Here is a 12,330-nt window from a genome sequence, read left to right as displayed (position 1 = left end):
TTTATACAAATAAACCATTAATTCCTAATATTTATAATAATATTATATAATTACATCGTAGATTAATAATAATAACACAAATTTTATATTAAACCAATAATAAATTACAAATTTGAATAATTACATAAAAAAACATCTATACATCGACTATTTCCTAATCATCTTCGGGCTTATTAGCAATTCTTCTGGATAACCACTCCGAAAATAGCATCTACACAGCATATCTTTGCCGCAACACTCCATTCACCAGAAAGTGAGCAAATCTGTTTCGGTCAGAGCACTCCAGTCACCGGGATGTCAAATCCGGCAGGATACACCAGATAACTTTAAATAATGTACCCTATCAGGTACAGTTATGCCCCCATATCTCCTTCTACATCCGTGTTAGCCCTTGCTGATATTATGGAGTCACTAATCGGTTAACATCAACAAGGAGACAATTTAGGGTGACACCGAATTCATCAAAAACCAAAGATTGTTAGATGAACCCCACGTGGGTGCATCGCTGCAATATTTGTTGATACTGGACAACCCCAAGTAGGTTGATACGAGACTTTATTATGTGGTTGAATAGTGCTGATCCCCACAATCTCCACAATCCCCATTAACGACACTGTTGGGATTTATGAATGTGGACTACTAAAGTGTTCCGCCAGCTCTCGACAGCTGCACTGGTAGCACATAAGTTCAAAATAACATCTACACAGCCAACTTATGGTTTTATTTTGTAATAATAATGGACTCCAAAATAGCATTTACACAGCCACCACTATTTCTGAACGAAATTATTATGGCTGTGTAGATGCTATTTTCAGACTTCGTCGTCATTATTTTCCGCCAACATATGGTCTTATTTTGTAATAATAACGGACTCCAAAATAGCATTTACACAGTCACTATTTCTGAACGAAATAATTATGGCTGTGTAGATGCTATTTCGGACCCCGTCATCATTATTTTCCGGTGGTGGTGGTATAATCTGGTGATGTTTTGAGTGAAAGGTTGAGCGTTTTTTGAGGTTTTGGCATGTTGAACGGTTTTAACCCGTGTGTATTTAACACAATGAAATATGGATCACAACCGTGGCGGATCGTCCTATCCGCCACGGATCTGATTTGCAGCAGAGTATGCAACGGATAGGGCGATCCGCCGCGTTAGTGATCCACAATTCAAATCAACATGCAGATATTGTATTATTTTTTATTATTTTTAATATGTATTTTATTATTTTATTATTTGTTTACATTACATTCTCAAGTAAGTATATAAAAATTATTTTTAATTGTTGATTTTTTTATATCATTTTAATATATATTTTATCATTCTCAAGTATATATATATAAAAAAATTGTTTATTTTTAATATATATATATTATCATTCTCAAGTATATATAAAAAAGTATATATAAAAAAAGTTTTTTATTTTTAATATATATTTTATCATTCTCAAGTATATATAAAAATGTATATATAAAAAAAGTATATATAAAAAAAATGTTGATTTTTTTATATTATTTTTAATATATATATTATCGTTCTCAAGTATATATATAAAATTTTTTTGATTTTTTTATATTATTTTTAATATATAATTTATAATTTTATTCATAATAATACAAACATTTTATTAATAATTTCTCAAACTACAACATACACGTCATCCTAAATAAACTGACTCTTCGGTTTGCACTCGCCAAGTTTCCCTTATTCGCATATACTCTTTTATACGATCTTCGTACAAAGATTTCCATTCGTGTGCCGCTTCGTTGGCGTATCCTTCCCATTGACGTGCTGGTAGCGACACGAAGAAATTCCCTTCTAATTGTATGTTGAGCCAATGATTATCTTGAGCATTTAAGATAGTTATCACTGGAATCTGAGATAGTGGTTCGGGACTCTGGAAGTAACTCTCACTGGAGGTCAGATGGAGATTGATTAAAACACAATCAAACGTTTGAGCCGCTACGTGTTCGTGCCCAGGTACCGAAAACCAGCTACTCTTTTGTTAGAATAAAGCTGACGTCGAGAGAATCACGAACTGTGTCATAATTACGGGGAGTACGAGCTCTGTCTGTGGGGATCAATTGACGGGGACGGGGAGTACGAGCTCTGTCTAGGGGTTTCTCGTTTTCTGGCTTGTTGGTTTAGATTTGGACGACCCCGATGGTCCTCTCGTTTCTCAGGCTCCTCCTTGTTTGATTTCCCAGGAAGAACAGACCTTATATTTGAGAGTATACTTTTTTTTGTTGCATTCGATTGTTTAGTCCTTGACCTTGTTTTTTCACATCTTCTAGTTCCGCTTCATAGTCTAGTTCTTCGTATCGAACAAACGCCGGACTGAAATCGAGCTTCCTCCAATAGGGGTCTATGTCTTTTAATGGAATACGTATATTGTTAATAGTGTACCAGTTAAGCTTACAAGCACACGACAAGCCCCAGGATGTCTGTAACCGGTGGTTGCACGAACCCACCCGTATCTTGCAATGTGTCAAGCAAAGTCAGCTCTTTTTCAAGTTTAATGAGAGCAAAAATCGACACCCTATTGTGTTGCTTATTAAACAAACTCAACTTATGGTACTTCTTGATCCTAACACAGGAGTCTTTAAAGGTTGCACCGATTTCTTCCATGTAGCATTCGTTACTTTTCAAACCTGAAAATTTGACCCGTTTAAAATTTTTGGTTTATTTATAAATAAATATAAATATATCTATTTCAAGTTTCGTCTCATGTATTTTTATTTACATTCGTTAAACGGACACGTTATGACGTTTCGATGCCATCGTAATTTTCGTTTATTATTTATATAATATTCTCGATAATTACATTAATTAATCAATCGTTTTCTATTCAATTTATTTAATTTATAAAACTCCGGAATTTAATGTTGTACATAAACGAGACCCGAACTATCCCAAGTATAATACGAAAAATATCTAACTTCATAAACTTTTATTTCATTTATAAGAAAGTACAAGGTTCAATTTGTAAACATTCTTTAAATTCAGTTTTAATATAAAATAAAAGTACAGGGGCTGAAAATGTAAATTATATATAATATAATAATAATAAAAAGGATGCAGCAGCAGCCCGTCTCCCTGCCTATACTTACGTTTTTCTGGCGCCATCTCCGGCGACCGGAAAACGGTTCCGGCGACACTTAAACTTCCATAAATTATGCGTTTCGACCCAATTAAAGTTTGTAATCTCGTTAGACCATAACGGCAAAACTCAATCGTCGAACAATAATGTGTTTTTAATAACTAACCCGCGCGTGTTATGATCCGAACCGCCGGGAAATATTTATAAATCCATTAACTCGCATTAAACATTATACGCTCCAATTAGACTTATAAATAGGCCGATATGCATCAACTAAACCTGTCCACAACAACAAATAAATCTAATATACCATTTGAAATCTCGTCCTTGTTCATCAAAGTTAGTATTCCGACACCCACCGTTCGCCACCAACCCGAAACATTTCCAGGTAATTAAAATATGAATTGTTATTGTTTTTAGCCGTATAACGAAATCCCTAAATAATATTCAGCAAACATGGATCCAATTAACAGTTTGAATTCTAGGGTTTATGAGGAAGATGATGACCTTTTCTGTTAGTTTATGTAAATTTGTTTCTGAGATTTTAACAAACAAAAGAAGTTAGTCCAGTGGTTATAACATGTTTGTATCAGCCAAAAGACCTGGGTTCAAACCCGGGTTAGAGTGATTTTTTACTTGTTTTTTTAAGCCTTTTTCTTTCTTTATTTTAATCAAATTATTAAAAAGTATTATAAATCAAATGAAATCTTTTTAAGTTAAATTAGTTATAATCTCTTTTCACCTATAAACCCGACTTTCGTTTCCGTTAAGTTTTCATTAAAATTCCGATTAATATTAAATTAATATATATTATTTCGTTAAAACTTTATATTACGCTAATATAATTATTTTTCAAAGCTAAATTTCGTGAAGATCCATAATGCATAAACGTTATAGATCTTAAACCCGTCAAATTCGTTTAAAACTAGTTTAACTTATATATATGTATACATATTTTCCTCCGTTAAACTTTAAAATTCATTAACATGTCGTTGTCCAAAATAAAATATACCATTACATCCAAACTCTGTAAACGTTATAATATTCAAACTTAGCATTTACCTCGTAATAAAAAAAATATTAGATTTAATAAATCATTAAAATAATATTATAATATTATAATATCAACCTTCATAAAATGATGAAAAATATATAACAATCCCGAGAACCCGATTTATCTACTTTTATCAGTCGTTAGTTAATATTAATTTTGTGCTTTTAATTCTAGTCCGTGACGTTCAATTGCTTCGGTTTCATTTATGCACTTTCGGTTTTATTTCAAGTTTGTCTTCAACTTCAAGGTGAGTTTCTCACACCCCCTTTTTAACTCTTTTACACATTTTGGGGATGACATATATATCCTATCAACATAACAATTTCGTTTATTTATTATTTACAAACTACAATTCGTTACATGGACTTGTGTGTTTAATTGCTTACTTGCTCAAAGATTACGTGCTCATGGTTTCCTCATTAAGTATGATCATACGCCCCCCCCCCCCTGCACTCAGGACCTCGATGTTATGAGTGGAATAGGGACCCCCGATCCGAGTACGTTGGTTGTTACCAACGGAAAAGACACTTATTTGCGCTATTATCCGAGTACGTTGGTGCACAATCCCAACTGGAAAGGACTTTACTTGCTCATTTACACTTGTTCATGGAATTGTAGATTTTTATGTACTTATATCAAAACTTGTGTGAACTCACCAACTATTCATTTAGTTGACATTATTTTATATATATACTACATGTGCTTTCATTAGAGGACGAAATGACGAGGATACTAGAAGCTATGTTATCTAGATAATAAACAAGAAGATGTTCGTTTTGTTCATTTTCCATTGTGTTTGTTCATTTGAAATAACTTGTGTACTTGATGCTTTGGAATGAATTAATGATAATATTGTCACTTAATAGTGTCACATGTGTTTTGAGCAATCTGTACGTCACACTCAGGCGTTTCCGCTTTAGCCGAGGTGTTACATTCCATTTGGGGAATTCACAACTTGAAGGGCATGCGCCTCAAGTGAGTCTAGCGAATTGTTCGGCCCCGGAAGGTATCTCTTCAAGTTCACGTGTCTGTTTGTTGAATGCTCGTCGAAGTTTAGGCGGTCGTCAATCCAGCAGGACATGAACTTTTCTTTGTATGAATCCAACCTGTTGTCATGAATATAATATCAAGCCTCTAGAAACAAATTAAAAAAAAATAATTTATGCAATGTACAACTAGAATCTAAAATCATGTGTATATACGGGACAAAGACTTACCGCGTCTCCCGTGTCCAGCTAACGTTGCTTCCATTTGACCGCAGTTGTAGTCGTACATAGTCTTTGTTGGTGACTCGTACAATACTTTCCACCAGTAAGAGAATGATTCCAAGATATCTGCCTGAAAAAGACTCTTATGTTTTTTTCTTTATGTTCTGTGTGATGTGCCACCTACAGGATTTCATCAAGACTTGGTCCTTGTCAGTCAAGATCACACGCGGCTCCCTACAATCGCAGAGCATGTCTTTAAGTCGTTCCAGGCCCATGTGAAGTTACACTGTTGTTCCCTAAAGGTAACCGCGTGCGCAATACAGAAAGACTTTGATGTCGACGTCACACCAACAAACTGAACAAACGGCCACTTGTACATGTTGGTGTTGTACGTCGTGTCAATCAACAAAAAATCACGCCATATGGTATGCGACTTCTCATTACAGAAGAAAACATTCTATGTTCTGTTGGTGGAAGGATTCTCCCATGTGTGAAAGGTGAATTCATGGGACACAAGAAAGTTTTAAAGTACCTACATTGGGTTTAACAAAATACACTAAATATTACAAATATTATTATTACATATCAAAATAATAATAAAAATAGTATAATATAAAATAATTAATTAAAAAATATTACAAAATAATATATTTTAAATATGATAAAACAAATTAATGTATATTAAAAATAGTCTTACAAAATAATATATATTAAAAATAGTTTTACAAAATAATAATATTCTTACAAAAATGTCACACCCTCAAAATCCACTAATGGAGTTTTACCGTCAGAGGGTGTGAACTAACAGGATCGGAATCATCAGTTATAATCAAACCATAAAAACGTTTTAAATGAAAATAAGTGCGGAAGCGTAAAAACCATAAAATAAATGTTGCGCCACGCAGGATGACTTAAACCAAATGATAACAGTTTTAAAAATAGTTTGCATAACAAAAGCGTTTCAAGCAATGCATGATCCTATACCGCGCGCCCGCCTCGGCTACCTGAGAATAACATACTAAAAGTGTCAACACGAGGTTGGTGAGTTCACAAGTTTATATAAAATAAAGCGTTTTGCGTTTTGCGTTCAGCGTTTTGCGTTACCAGATAGTGTTAAATCAATTATATATCGATAGGTAGCTAGCCTATACAACAAGTATTACTAAGTGTTCGACACCGAAGCTGACTGTTTATCAAGTGGCTTGTCACCAGTTCATCCAGACCATGGTACGTGTTAGCCAAAATTACACCCGCTCGACCTCCAGTCGAGTTTAGCGTTGGGTGGGGTTTGTCAAACCCAGTAGTACTACTCAACGGTGACTCGCTATTCCAAATATTAACCGGTTCGATGTGTAGGACTTCAATTGTTTCGTTTGCCACTTAGCCTTTACAAGTGATATATAATTTACTAACAAAATCTTAAATGCGTTTTTCGGAGTATGTTATCTCCCCCAAGTGAAAAGCGTTTAAAACAGTTTAAAGGGTAAATGAAACTCACTGTTTGCGAAGAATTCCCAAAATAAATCACCAAGTGATGCGCGTCACAGAAAACTCTCTCTAGCGTTCTAAAACAACAAGGAGATTTTCTAAATATCGGAACTAATATCGAGTCTCTAGACCCGGCACATAATTCCTAAGCACAAGATACGTTTCGTGTTCGTTTGTGAATCGTGTGTGACTTAACAAGTACATTTGTGATACGATACATGTGTGAACAATTATTTACGTGTCATGTATTAATAATGTACATCACTAGCAATTACTCCCCGTGAGGGCAATTTGGTCACACATAACAATTTACTAGCAATTATTCCCCGCAAGGGCATTTTGGTCAAAACATGACAAATCAATTAGCAACTACCATGTTTCATGCAACTTTTACAAAATTCAGCAACTAGTTTCTTAACGACAGAATTCTACTTGAAAAACTAGTCTATTACACCGATCATAGCATCTCAATTAATTTACCAAAAATCATCACAAAAGCATGTATGTGTTAGGTTTCCAGAACATATTTTGTTGTATTTTTATTCCATGTATATTTTTCACAATGATCAATTCACCACAGCAAACTCATAACAGTCAAATTTATGCGCAACAGAATGTTATTTGAATTTCTAGTTAAACGAAAAATCCAACAAATGCAAGACCGCTTGGGTTAGGTTCCTAACTCAACAAGTCAACTTCCAGAAGTGGAACCAACCCAATAGGTCTCGTAGTTCATGAGATATAACATTTACAAAACAACCTAACAGCAGGTCTAACAACTCAGCTTTGCACAATGTTTTTGTAAAATCATAAAGGTTAACTTTTACACGTCCAAAAATTGCAAATTTATATTCTTTAGAAACTAGACTCAACCTAGTTTACTGTAGTATCAATAATCTCAACCAATTTTCACATTTACACCCCGTTACAGTCAATTGAACATCAACAACACAATCTGTCCAGAAACTGTTTGCAGCAAAACTCAACATATTAACCATCTATAGACCACAAATCATTCATATAACATTCTAGACACTATAACCACTATCCATGCATATCAATTTCACCATACATACATGGTTAGGGTTTTATTTGATCTCAAACTCAAAGACACAACAATTAACATGTAATAATATCAATTCTAGTTATCATATCACAATCAATCCATCATCAAATCAAGATAAAACATATGAACACATATACATATGAAAATCGGACCTAGGGTTTAGGGTTTATAATTATACCTTCAAAAACACCAATACAAGCAAGAGGAAGGTAGAAGATGGCTAGAAACGGATGTAGGATGCTTCAACTGTGAAAAACCAAGATCAAAACCAAGTGATATGTGTGTGTATGTGAGCCGATTGTGAGGAGAGCAATGGGGGGGGGGGGGGCTGCCGTCGACTTAGGTGAGGGAAAGAGAGAGGAGAGGTTAGGGTTTATATTTATTAATAATAATAACATGTTACACTTTAGTCCCTCAACTTCTAGTTTGTACTTTTCTAGCTTAATTAACTAGTTCTAGCACATTGAGTTAACGTTTACATAACACATAAGTCTAACACATAATTATCACATAATTATTGTTTTGACGTTTTTCGTTTATTCCCCAATTGTTTGCGTCAACTCGTTTGCGTTTCGGTGCAATTCCCGAAAGACTACACATGTAGTAAGTGTCAAGCGTCATTTAAACCCTAGTTTAAATGTAATGAGGTGTGCGTTATAGATTCAATGATCTAAAGTTTGAATTGACGGAGTTGAGTTAACGGAGTTAACCTGAAATTGACGATTGTCACAAAAAAGTACCTGCATGGGGGTGTCACCAATTTATCTTGGCCATCAACAAGCTTCACGACGTTGTATATGTCCTTATTAATACATTTGTTACCAGGAAAGCGTTCCTTTAAGGCTGCCTTAATTTGAGTAGGCCTCAGACCCTGCCTATGTAACGTCGCAACCATATCAACTTCCTCGTCGGTCATTTTCTGTAGAGCCGGGTGCCCCTCCTCAAACACAACGGGACCGTGGTTGTGCGTCTTGTTGACAACCTCTAACTTCCAACAATCACCTGTCGCGTTGTACCTCCCGACAAGGTTAAATGGACAACCCCTTTCAATACTCCCGGTATGCCTCACCATGGCCTTGAGTTTTGGTTACCCTCCTCGATTGCATACAAGTTCAACACTTTTGTTCATTGAACGTTGGACTGAGATAGCACAACCATGCTCCTGTCCTGTCTTCTTAACCCAATCCACCAACTCATCAAGAGAATTAAAATACTGATATCAAGCAATGTAAATAAAGTAATATTTAGTAACGTGTTGAAAAAAAATAATAATAAGTTTTAAAAAAAACATAGGTCATACATTATCAGTTACATAGAAAAATGTCTTCTGGCGTATGTAACGATCACCACCACCACCACCATCATCATCATCATCATCAACAACATCAACATCATCATCATCATCGCCTCCTTCGCTGTGAGCCTCTTGAATGCCATCAACGACGTTGCTCGTGACACGTATGGATGCTCTTCTAAAGGTAACTGGTACGAATTCTGGGTTTCATAATACGGACCATCTACATGTAACTGCTGCGAAAACTGACCATAAGATTGTTTGGGTCTAGCATCGTATGTATTCGGCGATGTCCTATTTTCCTCCGGCCAAGAAGGGTGACTACCGTATATGACATACCCCTGATAAAAATATAATGACAACGTATAATATTTAAAAAATAACTAGCACGCTATTGTACTATATAAATATACTAAATAACCTGGTCAGGATTTGGTAAGTCATACTGCTCGATATATGCATAGCCCGGCTCATGGTTCGAGTCTGAAAGTTCATTCAAATCTAGCAAACCCGACTGCTCCGGCTGATCGTTATATGTGTAGCCCGACTACTCGTCATTCCCGTCACCAAACAAAATATCATACAACGACATTTTCTTTGTATATTTTAACAAATATTTTGTAACATACTTGTTTTTTAATTTACTTGTTATAGAGAAATGGAGGGATGCATAATATATAGAGAAAGGGAAATTCAATTACTGAGTCAATCTGGGGTGGATCGCCCAATCCGTGGAGGATTGTGTACGAGTCAGACTGATTTGATAGTCTGAGGTTGACGTGTATGAGGTCTGTGGCGGATAGCCCTATCCGTGGCGGATAGGGTACATACATAATACGACAAAACTAAAGTAATCCGTGGTGGATTGAGTGGTGTTTTTAATTTTTTGAGGTGTGCTTAGCAGGACCCTAATGAAATCTCAAACTGAAACTATTCGAGTAATAAAGACAATGATAAGATAACATTTTGGGAAAATTACCAAAATGAACCAAAATAAGAGAGAGAGAAAAAAAATGATTAAAAAGACCAAATTCCCAAAATAACTCATTAAATATTTACTGAGCCGACACTTTGGTAATATAAGAGACGGGATTTTTCAACCAATCAAAAGTTGACACTTGGAAAGTTTCTGACATTTCGACTGGATTTTTAAAAATCTCGGGTTTCGGTCCATATTTAAAGTTAAATCATATTTTAAAAAACAGTCTCTCCAGATGGTTTTTTTATATTTCTTGTCTGGTCCGTTCAAATTATTATTATCCCTACATTCTTTCACACCTTCATCTTCTTCATCTCATCAACTTGTTCTTTTATAATCAAACGACTTGACAAACACATTTGGGTCACTTAGTAGTATATTGAAAACCAAATACAAATCAACAAAAGTTACTGCTAGAAACCCTAGAATATGTATATGCGTGTCTTGACATGAAAGGCATTTGAGGCATCAAATCTGAAAAATAGCATATGATATGTATGCATTGAAATGCATCAATTTCTTACTATTAAGGCACCTTCACGGATAATCACTGAAGAAACACTAACCGGACCCCGGGCAGATTACGAGTAACCTGGGGGTTAGATAGATGTTTCCCACGAGGGGTTAGACCCGGCAAAGATGGTTCTTCTGATAACCTGCAAAACAGACACCGTGAGCTTGTCACTGAGAAGGGGGGGGGGGGTTCCTCCTTGTGACCACCCTCCGGCGTGAGAATCAGACTAGATTGCTCTTTAAATATAAATGTATATTAAGAGATTGCTAGAGCAGATATCAGGTATAATATGATGATAATCTGATAAGATGAGATGATCATACCATTTGGGATATTTATAGCCGAAGGTAGGTTTCCAAGGAGGTGTGGTCGGCTGCAATAGTATTCCTGTTCTACCAACTGTGGCTTACGCACGTGCCCTGCTGGTAGTTGGTGGGTAGGCAGCGGCTGACAGTGACCAGGCCTGCTGTGTACTATTCCTTTTCCACCAACTGCCGGCTATGCACGTGGTATGACAGGAGTTGGTGAGTAGGCAGCGGCTAATAGTGACATACAGTACAGGAGCATGCTGCTCGCCATACTGTTGTCAATAAGCTGTCGTATCTTTAGTCAGATCTTTTGCCCATACCTCGTCAGGTACAGTACAAAAGATCTTTCCGTATCGTACGGACTGGCTTTTGGGCGGGAGTATTCCCCCTCCCGCCTTTGTGCGGGGTTGTTCCCGGCTTTGCTCATTCCTTCAGGTGACACTGAGTGATTGAGAGCTAAGTGCCTTGTGCGTGTAGCCTTGCTGCGCGGGTGGCCTTCCCTGATGGCTTGTATCCACAGCTGCGGGAACAGGCAGAGTACTTCACCATTGGGAGGCATTTCCTGCGGGAACAGCTTGCGTACTGCGCGTAAGGACGTCACGTCTCTGAGCATGGTGGGTCCTGCGGATCCAGTTGGTTTCTGCCCAGACGTCCCTCTTCAAGGTGAGTCTTGCGGGTCCAACTGGGCTCTGCTGGGACCTACCTCTTCAATCACGGATATGCTCAACGTCTTTCCATCGATTTGTACCTTGTCACGGATGGAAGATGAAGAAAAGGTTGGAAATAATAATAATTTGAACGGACCAGATAGGAAACATAAAAACCGTCTGGAGATACTGCTTTTTACAAAAGATTTAAAGAACAGATTTGGATGAAAACGCCAATATTTTCAAAAATACGGTCGGATTTGTCAGATTCTTGCCATGTGTCGGCTTTTAAATGGTTAATCAATCTCGCCGGTTATCTTTCCAATGCGTCAATTCAGTACAAATTTCATGAGCTATTTTGGAAATTTGAATTGTTTTTAAATCATTTTTTTTTCTCTCTCTTATTTTGAATCATTTAAGGAATTTTCACTAACATTTTTCATACGGGAACGGGCCCTGTGACACCTCAACCCCATTAATTAAAACAGAACGGATTCCTTTTTGACCCGACATACGATTTGATTTGAACCGAATTCAACCAGACAGACAATGAAAATGAAATAAAAGCAACAGGAAAGCAAAGAAAAGAAACTGATAACCGAGTGTTGAAGAAGAAAGAAAGCCTGCGAATTTTCAGGTAATTTTTCTCTACTTGTTGATTGATGCAAACCC

Source organism: Bidens hawaiensis, unplaced genomic scaffold, assembly GCF_021521415.1.
Source record: "Bidens hawaiensis isolate Kalapana, Puna unplaced genomic scaffold, B.hawaiensis_p1.1 tig00005482_1, whole genome shotgun sequence".
In the NCBI taxonomy this organism is placed as follows: Eukaryota; Viridiplantae; Streptophyta; class Magnoliopsida; order Asterales; family Asteraceae; genus Bidens; species Bidens hawaiensis.
The sequence above is the reverse complement of the archived record's forward strand: the minus strand, read 5'-3'. Positions refer to the sequence as shown.